General features: G+C 49.1%; 1 long non-coding RNA gene across 1 annotated transcript in view; it reads right to left on the bottom strand.

The window, feature by feature from the left end:
* Positions 1 to 18,532, bottom strand: part of LOC144173282 (uncharacterized) — a 408,786-nt gene that overhangs the window by 36,823 nt on the left and 353,431 nt on the right. The window lies entirely within an intron of this gene.

The following is an 18,532-nucleotide window of genomic DNA, read 5'->3' as shown; positions in this document are numbered from 1 at the left end:
GTGGCACGCGTATCTAGTGGAAACTCTGTTTCTTGTGGTCACTTGTTAATCCTATCGCAACCATATGTCTACGCAGAAAAGAAAAAGAACAATATTGCCGCAAGTGGGTTGTTGAACAAGAGATGTATATCACGGGCAAACAACTTTCCCCACTACAAGAACTGGTGACCCGGATCATGAATATCAACTTTGTTTAGCGCCAAGTGCAATTCAGTGCAATTGAGGGAAAGCTAAGGTATAGCTTGTTCGCATTGTTTTAATTAAAAATGCGAGAGTTGATTTTGCTATAACAAATTAGAACAGCGCCCTCTGGGTATTGGCGGTGAGATGTTTGAGTAGTGCCCCTTGGTTCCAGACGTCAGCTTAAGGACTCGCGCCACTGTCGTCTGCTACAATCAGTTTGGGGGGGGATGGGGGGGGGGGGGCAGCGGTGCCTCTGCTATAACCACCCGCTTTTATGCTCTAGTGCATAACAGCGTATTTTCAGTAATTCAGTTATTTCGCCAGGTTCTGACACATTTGAAAATTTGCAAACTGTATCCCGCACAAATTTGTAACACACGGAGAGAGTGATGATGATGATGAATAAACTTTATTTAAGTCCAGGTGCTGATGTTAGGGATCCCGCTCGGTGAAAGGCTTCCTTCCCAGGCTGTATCCCGCACAAATTTGTAACACACGGAGAGAGTGATGATGATGATGAATAAACTTTTTTTAAGTCCAGGTGCTGATGTTAGGGCACCCGCTCGGTGAAAGGCTTCCTTCCCAGGCAGCACAGAAAGTGCGCCCCAAGACCAAACCGTCTACGGCCGTTTTTTGGCATGTCCGCCCAGCATCCAGGTTCTGGCAGCCACTGATCGTACGTTGAACAACCAGTATTCGGCCTCCAGCCCTTCGGTATTTCTCCGGCCACCCGTGTTCAGACACACAACGGCAAGTACCCGGCTGCCAGACATTCAGTTCACTCACGGCTGCCGATATTCAGAAAGAGAACGGCCGAAATACGGCCTTAGGGCATCCGTTTTTTTCTTTGGGAACCGGTGTTCATCGGAAGCACGGCAAGCGACCGGCCACAGAATATTCGTGTTCTTGGGGCAGTTGGTGTTGGAAAGAAGACCGGCCGCGGAGTGCGGCTGCCGTGCATTCGCTCTTTTAACGGTGAACCGCGCGTCCGGGCAGAATATTCGTTTTCTTCGAACACCGGTGTTCGGCCCCAGAATGTACGTTTTGTCATTCGGTTGGCGGTCTTCATCCAAAAGACAGCCAGTGAATGGCCGCAAAATATTTGGCAACCGGTGTTCAGGAGGAGACCAGCCGATGTAAGATCTCAGGTTAAACATCATTCTTTCGGCAAACGGCGTATAGCGGCACGCCTCTGAGAGATCCCATGCACTGCTGTTTAGAAGTAGACCGGCCGGCTCACGTCGGGTTTTAAATGCAGAGCATTTCTTTAACTCACATGTAGCGTCCGCCAACCGTCCGCAACAGCTCAGCGCACCGGTGCGCCCTCTCCCTTACTCCTCCTCTCCCGCATCACGCTACCCTCCTTGCTCTCAACAACAGGTCCACACCCCTCTCCCTACACTATATACAGTCGAACCCGGATATATCGAACTCCAAGGGGATCGCGAAATAGTTCGATATATGAAAAATTCGATATAAAAAATATGGGCTCTGAGACCTCACCTATGGCGGACGATCATTTACCGATCGTCGCATTCAAAAATGACATCTAATTCAGCACTCATGATGCAACAGGACGCTTTATTTCCATGAAAAAAAATCGCTGATCTTGGCCTGCTTCTTCGCCCAGGAAATGAAATTAAAGACGCTGGTCTCGATCTTCTCGAGGCTGCACAACTAGAAAATTCCAGCATTACGCTGCGCCTTCGCACACCATGCACAACACGCACGCAAAGAAGAACAGCGCGCACGTACCACAAGAACTTTGAAGGTAACAATTCCAAGGCTCTCTGAACGGACTCCAACAAAGAACAAAGCGCTCGTGATGGTCATCTCCGAGAGAAGCTGTGATCTCTGAAAGGTGCGGGACAACTCGCCAAACAGCAGCAACAGCAGAAAAATGCAAAAGAAGGAGGAGGCCACCAGCGCCTTCGTTCCCTCTTCCCTTTCCCGAGACGACATCGGGGGAAGAATCTAGTCGGTGTTGGGAAGACAGACCCAGAGAGAGAGAGAGAAAAAAAAAACTCTTTTTCGGCAAGCCGGGGAACGTACGCAGCCGCAGAAAAAAAAAAAAGAAAAAAAGAAAAGGGGACGTGCGCAGTTGGGGCATCCCTACCTCGCACTGTCACATTTTCCGAGCGTTCGGGCTTGTGTGCCTAGAGAGATTTAGCATACCGGGCTCCGTCCGCTAACGCTACGGCGGCCGGTAGCGGGGCCCGACTGGGCCCCGATACCGGCCGCTGTTCTGGTAGGGGGGATTAGTTGCGCGAGCCAGTCTTCGCCATGCCCGCGCATTCCTCCACATCCTCCTCAACCTCAATCGGGGGTGCAGCGACCGCCGAAGAGCACCTTCTAGCTCGCGCGGCGTTCGATATACCCAATGTCTGGAAAAATACGGTTCGATATAAACGTACGAATTCCTATACTTTTACACAGAAATTTTAAGGGGATAATGTATGAGTTCGATATAGACAATAATTCGATATACCCGTGTTCGATATACCCGTGTTCGACTGTATATAAAAAATAATAGTTATCGGCGCCTGGTTTTGATCCCACTACCCTGTGGGCGGAACGCGAGGTACATGGTTCTCTTCCCACTGCGCCACAAAAGCGACACAGAATCAAAGGGCACGAACGCGCCTTATATCCTTGACTCATTCAAACTACGTCAAGAAGCTGCTGCTACACGGCAGCAGTTGCATCGATCTCGTCTTCACCAGTTGCTGCAACGCACGACCACTGCTTAAAGACCCCTTAACAGTACACTTTAGCGACCACGAAGCCGTCGTTCTCAGCGTCCAATACAACGACAACAGCAACAAATAAATAACGACTTACAACAACCTACTCCTTGCCTTCACTCCTTGCGTCACACAAAAAAAAGAAAAATTGGGCCCATCTCTCCACAAGGGGGGACTCGAGTCACAAAATCACGAAAGTAATAATTAATATATGAAAGAAATAATAATAATTAATAGTAATAAGCAATAATAGTTAACACATTCACTACCACCCCACCACTGCCCCCCAAACACTAACGTTAACGCAATACACCCACCCCCTACGCGACGCATTTACTCGAGTCCCCCCTCGTGGGGAGATCATAGGTCGGCAAAACAGAAAGAACTCACTCAAACTCAATCACATTTTTTTTTATTTACGCTGTACTCAATCAAACTCAGACTCAAAAAGTTCGTCTGTTCACAAAATCACTCGTACTCACTCATCAAATACTCATTTGTAATCGTACTCACTTGTACTCAAACTCATTTGTCCTCACGAGTATTCGTACTCAATCTGTACTCATGAGTACTGAATCTGTACTCATGAGTACTCACTCTGTACTCATGAGTACTCAATGAGTACTACTGCTCATGAGTACTACTCATGAGTACTACTCATTCTGCACTCGCGAGTACTACTCATTCTGCACTCACGAGTACTACTCATTCTGCACTCATGAGTACTCAATCAGTACTCATGAGTACTCAATTTGTATTACTCACGAATAATCAACTTATCTGCACTGTTAGCTAGGTCGTAGCTCGAATGAAAGACTAAGTAGAAAAAATAAATTGTTTAATAGATTAGAAAAACACAGGTTACATATAAATCAGGACAGAGGAAGAAAACGTCTGACGCGGTGCACTGTCGTTGAGCGACTTACTGTCCGAAGGCAAGTACACTGTACATGTGAGAAAGCGAAACGGAACGTAAGCACTCGCGTTGCGCCTGGCGTCTTGTCTTGTTCTCAGGCCGGGTAGGGGCTCAGGGGAGCTCGGGGCTTGTCGGTGCGGCCGTGGCCGTAAACTGCGTTTTTCTGCGTGTCTTCGGGTGGCAGGCAGCTTTTTTCGTCCATTTTCGTTTCCGGGCGCGCTGATACGTATCCTAATCGTGCTCTGAATCCGAAATGCGCCTGCCCCCAGGCACAATGAAGCGTTCGCGTAGATTGACGGCCGTTCGTGTCCAGATCACTGTCCGCTTGTTCACAGATGCTCGATGCTGGCGTTTGTTTTTTGTTGTTCCAGATACTAGAAACTTCGTTATGAGGGTGTTCGTCTCGTTGAGTTTCGGTGAATTTCACACCTGCTTGATTTTATTGTGTGTGTGCCGTGGGATTCACTTCGTCAGACCTGAACTTGACAGTGTTTACGGCGTTGCGTTGGTTGCGCCGCTTCCGTCGGCGATTGTGTTCGTGTAGCTCGTCGCGTGCTTGATGCATGTGGGGGCGTAGACGTCTGGTTTGTCCGGTGGCGAGCTGCGCTGTGTAGCGATCGCGTAGTTCGGCGCGTTGAGGACGTCGCTTGAATTGACGCGTGCGTTGCGTATGGTGCGGGAGCCGTTTGGCTTTTCGTTTAGTGTGTGGTAGCGGGGCGTTTTCGTAGGGTGGCATGGCTGATCGGTCAAAGTCGTTGCGGCTCCGTGCTCGCAGTCGCCGTGGTTGTTTCGGAAGTGAAACCGTTGTGGTGGGGAAGTGGGCGTAGTTCGTGCCGTCCGTTCGGTCCCACATTCCTCGGCGTCGCAAGCGTGACTTTATCGTCAGGGCATTCGATGCTTCGTCTGGATCGGGTTCATTCGTTGCCGTTCTTGCCGTGTCCGTGTCGTCGCTCAAGACCTCGTCTTTTGCCCGTTGTTTCGAGAATGCTATAATCGCTATCTCTCCCATACAAGCAGGCTCCGTTTATCGCGAGTCCGCTTGCTCGCGGTTGCGTCCTCTTGTACAAAATGGTGTTTGTCGTGCGAGTCTCGATCGGAGCGCGGGTGCCGGTGATCTTGTTAATTCTGGCTCGGACATGCCGCATGCGCTGGCCGTGTCGTTGCTCGTTGACGGACCTACTTGCACGAGTGTCATGTCGTTCGTCCGCTGGACTCGGGCGGGAGCAGCGGGTGTCGGAGAGCTCGTACTTTCCGGTAGGGTTGAACCGCGTGCGCTGGGTCTTTTGTTGCTTGTGGCCAGATGATTTCTGCGGTTGTAACATTCGCTGGCCAAGTCCGGATAGCACCTGCAGTGGGAGCGGAGGATGTCGCGAACAGCAGTTTCCTCCGTGTGTGCTGGCTTGGTGGCGTTCCGTGCGTTGTGCATTTCGTTCGCCGTGGTCAGCTCCATGCACTGGTTCAAGTTGGATGTCGTTCGTCGCCTCCGGTGCATTTCGTGCGCTGTGCGTCTCGAAAACTCCCCTATAATTGGTGTGCGGTCGTTCGCCACGTATGGTGCATTTCGGCCGCCGTGCGTCTTGCACGCTTGTCGTGGCCATATCCATTAATCCGGATGCGATGTCGTTGGTTGCGTGGACCCGCGCCGGGAGAGCACGTGCGGAAAATGTACGTACCGGCTCCGTTGCGTTCCCTGCTCTCAGCGTTCCGTTCGTGTACGTCTGTAGCGGAAGAGCGGGTGCCAGGAACGTGGTGCCTTCTGGCTCGTGCGCGCTGCGTACGTTGTGCGTCTCGTTGCTCGTTGCTGGAATGACCTGCGCGTGGGCGATGTTGCTCGTGGGCGATGTAGCAGAGCAACGTGTGTTCGTGATCTCGCCAGAAATGCACTGACCTTCGATGCGTCTCCGTAATCGTGGCGATTACCTGGGAAAGGTCCGGTGAGCACGCAATCACAATTTTGCATGCGTCGTCTCGTTCATGTGCGTGCCGTCGTGCATTCTGCCTGTGCTCGGATCTCGTGCAGTCCAGGTACCGGGGAAAACGTGCGGCCGACTCTCGCCAGTTGTCTCAGAAAACTTTCTCGTTCATCACGCAGCCTTCTGCTCTCAAACAGCGCCGCTTGCAGGGTCATCTGCCGTTTGTTGTCGGAGGCAGCCTGAAGTAGCGTTGGCACATTCGTTCGTTTGGAGAGATGGTGACGTTCTTCGTTGTCCTCTAGAAGACGCAAGATGATGTCGTCCTTACGGCCAGAGCAGGGTAGCCCTCGTAATCGTAGTGCGCTCACGAACTGATGTTTCTTCGTAGAGCATAGGACGTAGCGTTCCGTTGAAGTCAGCACTGTGTCGACCACCGCTAGCGTGGAGTGCATCGGTGCCCCATGTCTGCGTGCTGCACTCTCGTACTCGTGGTGCGGTCCGTCCAGGTTGTTCGTCCGTTCCTCCTCCCGTGGCCTTAAATCATGATCCTGTCGACTGCAACATCTTAGCTACGTCGTGGCTCGAATGAAAGGCTAAACAGAAAAAAATAAAATGTTTAACTAATTAGAAATACGAAGATTACATATACATCAGGATAGAGGAGCCCGAGAAGAAAACGTCTTACACGGTGCATTGTCGTAGGACTTCCCACTGCGCGAAGGCACGTACACGGGAGAGAGTGAAACGGGACGTACGCACTCGCGTTTTGGATCGCGGCTGAATGGCGGGGCAGTTGGCCAGTTGTAGAGAGGGCGCATAATGTACGTGAAGCTACTTAACGGCGACCCCAGTAGCTCCCATGTGTACAGCGGGGCGTGATATTAAGTTGCAATAATGAATTATCTTTATGACGGACACAGACAGACAGACTGACAGGTCAACATTGTCGCGCTCAAGTGGCCAAAGAAAGGCTATCGTCTTTAAAACCATCTGGAAAGAGACGCTGCCGCCGCTGTTCCGAATTCTGCGAACATTGCGCAACCGTACCCCTCGCAACCGCCGCCAGCCCGCTAAGTAAGAGATAAACAGAAAGACGAAAACCGGCCAGCGCGCGAAAAGCCAAAGAGGGAGGTCCCGCCGCGAAAAAGGTACAGGACGGGCACTACGCGTCGTTGTGTCTATTTCCGTTAACAGCTAGGCCAAAACCCGCACGGGTCTGATCTTACTAATTTTTCTATGCATGTGTGTGCGGTTAACCAGAGCGCCCGACACAAATTTGCTGCACCTGGCGACGCGCCGACGGTGGGCCCCATTCGCGCCTCGGTCAGCCAGCCCGCGGCAGACATACCGCAACTGGCGGCACACGGCGCCGCCGAGTCTACTCTCCTTTTCCCATCGAGACGGCCGCACAAAATCATGCTTGGGACGACCGGCCCGCAAAAGACACGCAGCGACGAGTAGACTCTGGAGACGGCGCCGCTGAGTCGCCTCCCCTTTCCCATTCGTGGCTCGGCTGACGCAATCACTTCGCCTGCATTCGCCGGATTCAAACTGCGGCCAGTGACAGTCCTGATTGGAAAGATTCGAACTGCACGCGGCTGCGGCGGAACCCCGGGGGTATAAAACCAGCCCTGAAGCAACGTCTGTGCGGCGGCATTTCATCGGAGGCACTGAGTTGAGAAGTGCCTTTGTGCGAGCCATGTAACGCTCTTGCTACCTTTGTATATATTGTATATGAATGCAGCTTAAAATCACCGTCGGCTCGACAACTTCATCGCTCTCCTCTGCGCCGCGTCGATGGCGGACTGAGCAGGGCAACGTCGCAACATCTATGCATCTGTATTGTTAACCTGTGGCTTTTGTATCTATGTTGTATAACGCGCCCCTTATGTAACACCCCCTGTGGGGTCTTTAAAGGAAAAAATTCCCAGCATTTCCCCGAGGGGAAGAATGTGAAAGTGCGAATGCACGAGTTGAATTTGCGCGGTTCGGTAATGTTCGCGAAAGAGAGATCACACACACACACACAACTACAAAGAAAGAAAGATGCATTTATTCACAGACACCTATTTGTGTTGTCGTTGTACTTGATTGCTAGAGCGGATCTCAGCTTTGAAATTTCGTGTCAGTACTCCTTTAAGGAGGTGCATTAGCCCTTCTCACGCCCGATTCTTGGCCAATCCCCCACGTGGGTATGTGCCATGTCAGCGGCCAGGCAGCGCGCGCCCATCTCCCCCCGTTGCCAAGGAAGACGAGGAGATTCCTGGCCAATCCCCCACGTGGGTATGTGCCATGTCAGCGGCCAGGCTGCGCGCGCCCATCTCCACGTGCGCGGACATCGCCGGTGGACGCAGGTTCAGGGTCGCTTAAGAAGTGCATTGCACTTAATAAACTGAAGTGAATCGAACAGTGGTGACTGAGCTAGAATGGCCCAGTCCCAACAGTGTGTGTGTGTGTGTGTTCGGGGGGGGGGGGGTGGAGAGGGTATCGGTCGCAGTCGAGGGCCGCAGTGCACCCAGTTGCTTCCGGTACTTGGCAGCCGTTACAGCAGCGTAGAACTGCTCTGCCGTGCTTTGTGTACTAGAGAACAAAGTTTGTAGACGCGTTTTTCGGAGGCGTGATAGCTTGCACTGACGTCACTGTATTGCCGTGTTGGTGGGTTGGTTACAGAGTGGAAATCTGCAGCTCTTATTTCGAGCAACGCGGATGAAGCTGACAGCGATCGATCAAAAAGTGCGGTGACGTCGTTATGTGCAATCCACAGGTTTTACGAGACGTTCCAAGATAGGAGCTTAAGCGACAATCCCGGCGTCTGGCGTTGGCGTTCATCAATTAAAAACAATTGCTTCACGAGGCCACTCACAGTGCGAGCTTAAACTCGGCGGTATACAGTTGCTAGCGAGGGGTGGTCGCCCCGCCTGTAAACAGTAGTGAAGGTAGGGGAATAACGACCACCGAAATTCACCATCATCGTCAGCGCCCTCATTACACGGTGGCATAAACGAGAAGCGGCGAATCGGGTTTCCACTCGAAAGTAAAGCCATTCGAAAGCAAAACGCTCCTCCAGCGGCAAGATGACAGAGCTCTTCGACAAAATATGCGAGGCTAAACAAGGCGCCGTACGCGTTGAACTGGATATTATGATGTCCGATTCACAACTCACAAACGTGCTTAGGTGTACTCGGATATTTTATTTCCATTGCTGGGGCAAATTCCACCGCCGCGCCTGCACGCCGTAGTGCACGGTGGGGCTATATGCTCACTTGTAAATGGCACTACACGAGACCATATTACTAGCGAACCTGAGCAAAATGTTTCAAAACGGGAACCTAATAAAACCATATGGACGCACGTACATCAGCCAAACTGTCGCTTGAATACGCACAGCGAACGTTACAAACCACGCAGTTGGTTTGACGCGAGTTACGTAAATTAACTGCGACTGTTGAAATGAGTGGTTCGGCTCACGAAACGACTACACAGCGTGACATGCGTCTACGGAAACTTCTGAAGACCGAAAAAGAGGGACTTCAGTACGCCTAGTTCGTGCGTTGTTAGCAGGCTCCGCCGCCTCTCCCCTAAAACAATTGGAAGGGAGCAAGCGCAATGAAGCCGCCACGCGTTCAGAGGCCGCGTCAACAAAAATAACTGCGGCAGTCAAGAAGTCCCATCAGAGAAGAGCAACCGCGGCCGCGTTTCCCACCGGGCCCTCACCCCCTCCTTTTTCCCTCTTCACCGTGACCCCTTTGCGAGCGACCGCCGAAAAACGCTTACAGCGCCAAACAGGGACCGGGAAAAGAGGGAGGTGCAGTTTTCGTTGTGTAATTTTACCATGCTTGACAGTTAAGGTGCACAGCGGCACCGCTAAATGTTTGCGACTCGTACACGCGCGTCCAGACTCGAGCTCGTGATAAAACTTGCTTGCACTACTGTACTCAGGAGGGCATATACTCATGAATACACAGTACTCATGAGTACACAGTATTCATGAGTATTGTACTCATGAGTGCTGTGTACTCATGAGTACTGTATAGTCATGAGTACTGTGTACTCATGAGTACTGTGTATTCATGAGTACTGTGTACTCATGTGTACTGTGTACTCATGAGTACTCATACTCATTAGTACTCAAACTCGTGAGTACTCATACTCATGAATACTGTACTCATGAGTACTCACACTCATGAGTAGTGTACTCATGAGTACTGTACTCACGAGTAGTGGACTTACCCCTGTACTCACTCGTCATCGTACTCACTGTTTTTTTCTGGGTGTGTGATCACTCATCATCGTACTCACTCGTGAGTTTGAGTACAAATGAGTACAAATGAGTGTACTCACGAGTGAGTACGCCGACCTATGGGGGAGATGGGCCCAATTTTTTTCCTTCGGCGAGCAAAAAGCCGTTAGGGAGCCGAACGAGGCAGTCGCGTTTTTCATCCGCTCGGTGTTTATACGGTTTAAATTAACGAACTTGGTTTGTCAAGTAGTAATGAGTGGTATTAGGTGAACCGGGAAGGTGCAAAGACACACTGGACATTACCAGTTAACCTTTTAGGCCATGGGAATGCCATTTATTGCCACAAGAAGACTGCCACACGGACGGGTTAGCTAAGCCTCGCCAATCAGCGCGACCGCGCCTCGCCCGCCGGCGTCGTCGACGCATCAGCTCGAGGATATTCGCCCCCACGAGAAATGGAGAGCTTTGCAGACATCGACACCGCAAAAATGACCGGGGCGAGATAGCCTTGCCTCCCCGAAAATAACTAGCCTACAAGGACGTCGAGCAAACGGCCACCCCGCAGGAGCTCAATCGGCGCCATGTCAAGGACTCCTCACCAAAGAAAGGCAGGCAAGGGTGCGCAAAAGCGCAAGTTTCCTGCATTTCGTCTCATAATAATTCTGCAAAAAAAACCATGTTGCATTACGTTGTTCGTACTAAATATATCAGAGGCTAAGCTCGTGCATTTGTAGGCTCAACATAGTGCCCTAAACTGTTTCTTGATCTGATTTTATGACTGCCTATTTAAAAACATATGTGTTATCTTGTATTCGCGATAACAACAGAGCCTTGTCAATGAAGAAGGGTGGATTTTAAATTTCTTGCCGTGTGTAATGCTGAGCTCAGCTACACTTGGGATACAGATTGCTATGGTTGTAGAAAGTGCGCATGAGCGACCAGAAGACAAGTGTACTTGTATGTGTGTGCTCTGTCCAATAAAAGTTAGTTGAGAGTTTGCGCTTGTCCCGTCCTTTCTGTATGTGTTGTTTTTTCGCGCTAAGCCCGTGTTTATTCGCCAAGATGAGCCAACTCGTACAAGAACAAGTTCTTCCAAAATGGCGGCTTTGTGCTGTTGCACAGTGCGACTGAGTCATCTGCTTGCGCTGCATGCAGTGGTTGTCCACCGGCCTCAGTACAGTTAACGTACTGTGGCTGAACTGCAACGCCCGCAGCATGGCCGAACTTCCGGCAGCTTTAGTCCGTCTGGAGTCCGACGACCGCATCTCGGCTGACCTCCGGTGGCCGTTTTTCGGCCGCACACGGGTGGCTTTCGAATGGCAGGAGCCCTACAGCGGGAATCTGGCCGTATGAACGTAAGCCGGTCGACCGGCCGACATAGACTGGCCGTTGGATAGCCATGGGAGTTCGACCGTGTACGGCCAAAAGGCCCACATTTGGACACGGGTCGTAAACGTCTGCCGGAAAAAGGCCGGATGGAAAATCACTGGCCAGTTAGCCCGAGCGGTCCTGCGCTGCCTGGGTTGTTCCTGGATGCCTTGGACTGTGCTGGCCATCAGTGCCGTCTCCACCAATCGTCGGGGGTGTGAGAGGTTGGAGCTGGTGAGCAGCTCCACCCACTGCTCATACGTAGGGTTGGGGTCAGGGGTGAGGGTAGGGGATTGCTGACACTCCCATACCCTGTTGTACAGGGTGCCTGGTTGGGGGCAGGATTTGCATGTGGCAGTGTATAGGGTGGTATACATGGCATGTAGAAGTGTGTTATGTAGGCAGGAGTTAGTCTGTAGTCGCGGTTAGTCCGAGAGCTTCCCCCTTATCTCAAGGCAAACACTGTGTTGCCAGTGCTCGCTTAGATAACGGCCGTTTATGTGAATGGTAGCAGCCTAACCGGGCACGTTATCGCCTCGGCAACTTCTGCACCAAATCTCGATGCTCACCTCATTACCTTGGGAAGCGCGTGATCGATGACACAAATGAATGCATGGTGTAACATAAAAGGGCTTCGCACAATAGAAGTCTCCCGTCTTCCTCCCCCCCCCCCCCCCGAAAAAAAGGCTATTTAATGAGAAACTGGTAGCGAACACGTCTGTAAACAGGCCACAGGTGTCGTCCGCAAAACGGCTTAGTTAACCAAAAAGGCCCGCTTAAAAGCCGTATTCCACGTTTATGAATGGGAAGTTGTGCTTGATGCTCCTTCTACCCACTGATTATCTCGATTTTAGAGAACATTTTCGCTCCAAGGATAGTCCGTCTGTCCAATTGCAAACCGTTCTTGAAAGCAAAATAGTTTTGTAAACTGACTTGTGGTGCGTGGTGGCCTTACAAAAACATTTTCAAACTTTTCTATGGCCCGTACGACGCAAAATTTTGAACTATCTACCACCTATTGGGGTAATTCTGGTTTTGTGAAATCCCGCAGGAACCGAATTCCAAGCTTCCTCCCCCTCCCCCCTCCGGCTTGGATTCATTCTAGGCATGACACCAAAAAAATTATTAATTAAGAAGGCGGAAGCGAAAACGTAATTTTAGCTGACAACCTAATCCCACATAATATTTATTCAGTTTTTGCTTTCTTGATTTTAGAGGAACATGCAAAAGAGCACGTTTACAGTGGACAAACCTGCATATACAACTTCAACCAATTTGCAAATCACACAACTCCACTCTCCGTCGCTACTCTTCTAACGAATTGCCCCTTTTGTCTTCCTATCACCCACGCCTTTATATAAAACCCTTGAATGGTTTAATTAGAAGTGTGTGCAACTCCGGTCATGCGCGCGCGCATTAAATAATGAATTGCGCATACAGAAGCGTAGACTACGTCGGTTGGAGCCCTGAAAATTGGCGTCTACCGTCCCAACAGACCAGGCCCTTCAGAAAAAGATTAATCTGTTTCATTTTGCACGGGTAAATTCTGCGCCGGTATAGTCGTTCCAATAAGAAGCGATAAGGTTTATAGAACAATAGCGATGTGCTTTCCGCCGTTCGCATGGGTCGTCATTAATTCTGCTTCGCGTCTAAGCTCCGCCAGGAAAAGTGAAAGAAAGACATATTTGCCATGTGTAACCAAAACAAAGAATTTAATGAGAAATCAGGAAAAAAAATAGACGTAAGCCAGTTAGCCTAATATGAACGATATTAAGTAAAAATGGCATATGACTCGTAGCAATAAAATGAGCGAAACAGAATGGACAATGTACTGAACCTTGTGCCTCCTTCAACCCTATTATTCTTTTTATGTGCTCTTCAGTAAGAAGCACTTGTTTCCAGTCCAGAGCAGAGAGTACGGAAAACAACGGAATTTCGTTAATTGGGATTCGTTATTGTAAACGAAGAAAAATAGAACTTTGCTCTTGCACCATGCCGGAAGAATTCATAGCAAGACGGTAGGGGATGGTCTGAGTAACGAAACGGCCTTCCTTGTCTTTATTCGTCGCATTTGTTTTGCTTTTATGGCTAAATAATCACCTTTAGCCGGATACGCATTCGCGTTGGTAGAAAGTTTTTTACATAGTTTTTGCTTCCAGAAATGTCCTATTTTCAGTTCTGTCAACTTCTGTTATGGTGGCTTTTTTTATCGTTACACTAGAAGTTGTTGAAAGCTTAGCTTGCTATGCTGAATTCAGGTACTCTCATTCTATTATGCGGAATTAATTTTTGCATTACATTCGGTATGGAGTAGGGAAGTTGTAAAAAAATCAGAATACTCGTTGTTCAAGTCTGTCTTTACGGTAGTTATCGAGCCATTATGCGTGAAGGTGGGTTCGACTAAACGTCATCGAATTTAAACGACAGCCTTATGTTTCGATTTCCGCAGAACAGTTCATTTCACTTCCTGGCCCGACTGATGAGAACAAGTAGGTCGTTTGTTTATTTCTTTATAAAAGATAATAGTTTTCTTAGGCTACATAAACGCGAAAATTTGGACTGTCTGTCTGTCTGTCTGTCTGTCTGTCTGTCTGTCTGTCTGTCTGTCTGTCTGTCTGTCTGTCTGTCTGTCTGTCTGTCTGTCTGTCTGTCTGTCTGTCTGTCTGTCTGTCTGTCTGTCTGTCTGTCTGTCTGTCTGTCTGTCTGTCTGTGACTCAATTCCGCCACCCGGCCAAAGTAAATACAATCTGCGCAATAGTCTTATATACTCCCAGCCAAACCTAAACGTCTAACTCCGGTGTCAATGTTCATACTTGTCAACATTGTTCAACAAGAACAAGACATTACGCAAATATAAGGCAGAAAATAAAAAAAAAACATAAGGGATATTTGCAGTGTTCCTTTATTAAAAAATTCCTGGATGCTTGGTTTTTGAGATGGCAAAAGAAATACTACATCAATGGCAGAAAACCAGCACCTGCGGTTGCCAGCGCTACGTCCTGGCGGCATTTCAGAAATCCAATGGCAATAGCAACGAAAGGTTCCACTAGATGGGATCCACGTTTTGCTTGGAACGCTCGCTCAGTAGGGCATCGTGGTTCTATAAATGCTGTGGTAGGGTGCCTCAATTCACACGCATCTCCGCCGTACGGCAGCGCTGGCATCGAGACACCAGACCTGGAGCAGCAGAACATGGCAAATTTAAATTGACTTGAGCACACATCTAGCGTGTTATCTTGCGAGGAACGAGACTGGAAAGGAACAGCATGAGAGGTGAGCAGGAAAGAGAAGGGAGACCTTTATTTGGCAGGGGCGCCAGTCGAGTATCGTCTTCTGGCGGCATTCGCAATGAAAGCAGCAGATACGCGGCCTTTTTTTATTTTTGTATGATAATGTTTGACCGAACAAAACATCGGGGAAGAGGTGGCGAGAAGTACAGGAAGGAGAAGGGGTGGGATAGGCGACATTAAGATGTCGCTCTCTACTTGTGTGATTACATCTCGTTTTCTAACAAATCAGCCCTGGCCTGCTATTATAGTGATGGGAACATGCTCTCGCGGCACCCAACCAGGTTGCACAAATATTTTGAACCCGAAATAATCGCGCCAATTGGCGGCCAGGGATGGCCTTGCGTAATCCTCGCCGGTCGGCTAGCCAAAGAATTCGCGCCCTCCAGAGAACTGGGTTCGCGTCCCAGGCACGGGGCGCGGCCTGATGCTGGAGCAGGAAGCGTGCCAGCCGCCCGTGTTTTGCGGGGTGCCCGCTCCATTCATTCTGGCCCCGCTGAAAGCGGGTTCCGGATCATGGCGTGTTGCAAGGAGCCGACTGTTTATGTCGGGGCCGTAGTTCTCCGGTGCCAAGCGAAACACCGTTAGGCCTTTTTTTTATTCTTCGCTTCTTTCTCACCCGTTATCTTCCTCTCTTAATAACACGCCTCAATCCTCGTTCCCAAAGTAAGCCGTGGGGGAGCGTGAGCGTTGAGAGATTTGCATAATAAACGGTACGTGGTGAGCTCGTGTGTGTTGAACAGAACGTCAGAGAGCGGGGTGTTTGCGGCACGAACGGAGCTGCTTTTCTCGTCGCCGGGCCGCTCTTTCGCAGTCGCTGGGTGGCAATGGGAGAAACAACTTCGCGCCGTAAGTGCGAGGTGAAGTGAAAGATCTGTTAAAATGCGATGGGCACTACGCGTGGGGCCTTGTTGGAACCAACCTGTGCTCATTTGAAGGAACAGCACCGGATGGTCGTGTCTGGTGAATAGAAAATAAAAAAAATGGTTTGTCACTAAGCGGTGCAGTGAGGCTATTTATTGGAATGTTTGTACGTGATGGGCCGTTTGTTTTCCTCCAAAGAGAGTACTCGAGTGGAGTAGGGGGGCTGCGGCCCGCCGAAACGCAATTTGCTACGTTAACGGTTAGCTCGCTATTATCTAGTTTGCTGATAATCAGCGCCAGGAATTGTTTCGTTCAATTGAAAATGCTTAGAGGAGCGCTGGTAAGTTATAGGTCCCGAGGCTTTATTGTCATTGGCGGGTGCGTTTTATAGTAGAACCACTAGTTAAAGTTAAAGGATAACTTATTCTGACACTGAGGAGACAGCTTTGAAAGCCTTACTAACCATTCGGCTAATGTGCGTGATGCAACTAGAGGCGGGTCCTAGTCGAAACCCAGAGGTGCACGGGGCATTGCGAGTTCCATTGCCACACCACTTGACAGCATTTCAAATCTGCGCTTTTGAGGCGTGTTCGTCTCAAGCCTTGTTACTTATGCGCCACTTTTGCCCCGCTGGTGCGGTGGAGCCTCTTGCCTCATGTTACGGCATGAAGACATGCATCCTGGTCCTACAGGTGCCGCATCTCCAAGAAACGTAATCGAAATTTCACTTTTATTTGCTGACATGAAAATCGATGTTAGCTTGCCCGAGAGCTCTGTTGAAAATTCGGTGCACTATTACCTTAGGCAAAGTTTGCTTGTATTTGGGTCACTACCACCTTTCCTTTTTGCTTTCCTTTGTCCTTCACAAAACACTCATCGAGTCTCAACTTATGGGTATGCCTCTCGAGTTGAAATTTTCTCACTCAAGCGGTGGATGCTGCAGGATTCCTCATAAGACAAAAAATACCGTGTTTTTAATTCAGAAGAAAGGCGAGTATTCTGCTATTACCACAGAGTGGAAATGTGAATGTTAAAAAGTTATAACAAGAAAAGCTAACGTAAAAGCACGTCTAGAACGCTATGGCTTTGCCTGTCGTGATGATGGAAAACTGTTTTTCTTATCAGCACAAGAAACCGCGGACAGCAACTTTCCGGTGCTCTAACACAGTGCAGCGCAGCACTGTGACGTAAGTAATAACTAAGGAATATAAGCAATAAAATAGTAACGCCGCAGAAAACGTAAGCAGACTTCCACAGACGGAATAGAATTACTTCACGGAATGCACGCGATGATGGCACTGGAACTATTTTCAAGCGCTTATGGTCACTAGATCTAACGGGTCATTAGATCCAACCAGTCAGGAGACCCACTAGGTCACGTGATGCCCGAGTCAGAAGATCCAACGAGTCAAGAGATCCAACCGCGTCACTAGATCCAACGTGTCAATAGATCCAACAAGTCAAGAGATCTATCTGAGTCCCTAGATCCAACGCGTCACTAGATCCAACGAGCCATTACATCCAAAGGGAGGAACCGCGCGTGCTTGTATTCCTTGGTATTGGGTGGTAGTTGTGTTCATCAGTTTGTTTTTGTTTACTAGCGTCCACGAATAACCGGTTGATGAACAACTTGCAGTCTCTAAATGCCTAAGTGTGAAAGACAGAACGAATTGACAGCAAGATTTTTTCACCATTCAAGTGGTACTGATTTTGTAAAGGCCACAATTAGGTCTCAACCATGAATTAGATATGCATACATTTCGCAATTCAAAAAATAAGCAGAAAGCATAACTAAGTCGTCACAAATTCACAATTTCAGTAATTCGTTTCAGTCGCTAGCACTGCTATTCAAAGAACATTTACAAGAAAGCTGATTAAATGAAAGAGGATTCAGGAAATTTTTAAATAAATAACCACAATTTTAATCGTTTAAAAAATATGCGGATTCATAATTGCGCGTACATATTACAATAAGAGAACAGACCATGTTTTTAGAAAAATAAATCTTTGACACACTGCCCAAAGAAAAATCAATTCAACGCGATTGAGGAACCCTCTTTATTACACAATTACTGGAGGAATCGTTTCGAAGAAATTCAGTGCACTTATAATCATGCCGGGATAAAGAAAATATTAATAACATAAAAAATCTGTAATTTATAGCAACTTTTCACTATGTTCTTTTTTTTTCCTATCATCAATTCCTGGATCACCTGTTACCTGTTTGTACCGAAATAGACCAGCAGTGGAACGTGCGGGTGCTTAACTGTGCGTGTAATCGTATGTTCAGGCACCGAAAAGACCTTGTAAAACTGACCCCGAAACGAATGTGTTAATCTTGTTTTTTTGTTCCCCAAATTTTGGATTCTGAATTCAGATGGATGTTCGCCGTAAGAGTCAGCCATCTGTCCCTACCCGAATTTCTCTCGGCACATGGGAACGGGGGAAGGGGCGTGCATGGCGCCGGCTTCTGCGGGACCTCGCCTAGAACTGTTGGACTTTGATCGGGCCACCGCTACCATTCGTGTTGCTTAAATTATTAATGCGAGCTGCAGCGTCCGCTAGCCAAGGCAACCCATTCAGAAGCTCAAGGCAGTTTTCCAAGAACGCGCCGAAGCGGACGACGTGGGCGACCGAGGGATGAGAGACGTGAGGGTGAAGGTGGAAAATCCTTGCGCGCGAGTGGAGGAATATTTCAGTATTCCGGTATGTTTGTGTGCGGTTCTCTGCAATATAGGATTCGCCGAACAGGGATTTGTTCCCACGTCGTCAATACGGATGGTTTCCCCTGTTTTATTGTCTTGCACAAATGAAAATATGCGTGCATAAATTTCGTTGTTATACTGCAAACTTCATCGTCATGGCCCTCATTTTACTTTGGCAACGAGAAGTCCTCCGGTAAGCGCAAAGCCACCCCGACCTCCAGTTGGCGTGCAAGACGGAATATCAACGAACAATCACCTCTGTTATTATTTGTTCCTCCCCAGCTTTTCTGCTGAAAATGTTACTGGACAGGA

The sequence above is a fragment of the Haemaphysalis longicornis genome, unplaced genomic scaffold, assembly GCF_048455015.1.
Source record: "Haemaphysalis longicornis isolate Haplotype H1 unplaced genomic scaffold, Haemaphysalis longicornis Haplotype H1 scaffold_3, whole genome shotgun sequence".
Lineage (NCBI taxonomy): Eukaryota > Metazoa > Arthropoda > Arachnida > Ixodida > Ixodidae > Haemaphysalis > Haemaphysalis longicornis.
This window is presented reverse-complemented; position numbering and strand designations above follow the sequence as displayed.